The sequence below is a fragment of the Hylobates moloch genome, unplaced genomic scaffold (assembly GCF_009828535.3).
Source record: "Hylobates moloch isolate HMO894 unplaced genomic scaffold, HMol_V3 SCAFFOLD_12138, whole genome shotgun sequence".
Lineage (NCBI taxonomy): Eukaryota > Metazoa > Chordata > Mammalia > Primates > Hylobatidae > Hylobates > Hylobates moloch.
In genome coordinates this window covers 1-1,852 of record NW_026664413.1, presented here as the reverse complement: position 1 = coordinate 1,852, position 1,852 = coordinate 1, and the positions used below count along the sequence as shown (strand labels likewise).

At 50.9% G+C, this 1,852-nt stretch overlaps 1 long non-coding RNA gene across 1 annotated transcript; it reads left to right on the top strand.

The window, feature by feature from the left end:
- Nucleotides 1-14: 14 nt before the first annotated feature.
- On the top strand, nt 15-1,422 carry LOC131382823 (uncharacterized). Its single transcript, XR_009212404.1, has 3 exons — nt 15-303; nt 386-488; nt 821-1,422. It is a non-coding gene; the product is annotated as an uncharacterized LOC131382823 (long non-coding RNA).
- The last annotated feature ends 430 nt before the right edge of the window (nt 1,423-1,852 follow it).

Here is a 1,852-nt window from a genome sequence, read left to right as displayed (position 1 = left end):
GGCCTCGGCCTGGAAGGAGCCAGAGGCAGAGGCCCCGGCCCCAGGGACTGGGGGTGAGTTTGTGTGTGGGGAGAGCTACTGGGTCCTGAAGGAGGCCATGGAGAAGGTGAAGGTGAGTGAGTCCTGGCATGGGCTTAGAAAAGTGGGGGTGGGGCAGCACAGGTCACTCCTGAGATGTGACCCCATTATTTTGGCTCCAGAGCAGCTTTATGGACCTCCCGAAGGAGAAGGCGGACGGGAAGGAGCAGGTGGAGAAACTAGAGCTTGGAGTCATCCAGCCCTCTGGAGCGACAGATGGCATGAGTGAGCGGGAGGCCAGGGCATGGCAGGGGGAGCTGCAGGGCCGTTGGAGGGGCCCCAGTGTCTGAGCCGTGTCCTCTCTCAGGAGAGTACATCACCATACATGAGAGCCAGGGGGCAGTGCCAAACACGCGCACCAGGAGATGGAGGATGCCATCATTCTGGCCCAGAATGAGGAGGAAATGAAGGTAGGGTGTGCAACATCTTTGTGGGGGTGGGGGTTGACATGGGCGCTGGTGCCGGCTCCGGAGTGGCAGCTGAGCACCCCTCCATTCAGGCGAATCTACTGGAGCTGTAGGAGCTGATGTTGCCACTTGTAGGCGACCACAACGAGGGGCATGACAAATTCCTCACCGCTGCCCAGAACCCTGTTAATGAGCCCGCTCCAGGGGCCCCAGCCCCCCAGGAACTTGGGGCTGCCAATGAGCAGAGTGCTGAGTAGAGCCCTCAGGTGGGGTGGGCAGGCAGGAGCAGGGGAGGCTAGCACTGTCCTCAGACCCCCGCCTCCCTCTCTCTGAAGATTTTTATGAGGTGAGCCTGGACAACAGCATGGAGCCTGCACCAGGAGCGGCCAGGGAGTGTTCTCCCCATGACAACCCCACTGCACAGAAGATCACGCAGCTGCTTCCTGTAATGCAGGACACCCAGGAGCACCCAGGCTTGCCCAGCAAACCCTGCATGCCATTCTTTTACCGAGCAGCCAAGAACAGGGAGATAAACATCATCATCATCTAAGAGCTGGTAAAGAAATTTAAAAACAACAACAAAAAGTGATGGGGTTAATCTCCCACACAATTCATTTACTCCATTTGAATGTTAGAGCCACTCATGTTTATTTGTGTTTCTAATTTACAGTTTAAATTTATTTGTAAAAAGTTAAGGGAGAGTGGGTCTTTCCCTGATGTTCACTCTGGCATCCTTTAGCATTTTTCTTTTTTGAGAATTGTAGGTCATTAGTACACATATCGCGTTTGCCCTTAGGTAGTGGGAGTTCAAACACACAAAGACCCACTATCTGCACAAAACTATTCTTGCTGGTTTGGAATAGGCTGCCATGCTTTTTTAATGTTAGTGCAGCATGTATATTCATTACAGAATTCAGATAAAATGTGCTTATGTTCTGCTGTTACGTTTGATTGAATCCTAACCACAGTGAGCTCTTCATTAGCTCAATATGTGGTTTGCCCTCAAGTGCGCACTGTTTATTACTTTGTAATATGCCACTGTGAGTACTGACCTTTAGAGTTGTTTAAAGGCCGAGAACTGGAAATAGCCTTTCTCCTATTTTCTGTGTATTGGGGATGGGAATAATAACATTTTGGGGAGCTCTTTAAATCTCACAGAAGAGGAAAGTGGCCTGCTCTGGCAGGTGTGCGCAGGATAGTGTTTCATGTATTTTGGTGCCAAGAATGAGCGCTGTACTATGGTGGCTCCCTTAGGATTTGTATGTGCTCTGGGCTCTTGAAGATATTGCATCATGAGCTGCAGCAGTTGTACCCTTTCTCGATGACCTAAAAAGGGATTATTTCTGAGGAATGAAAGGCTCCCATCA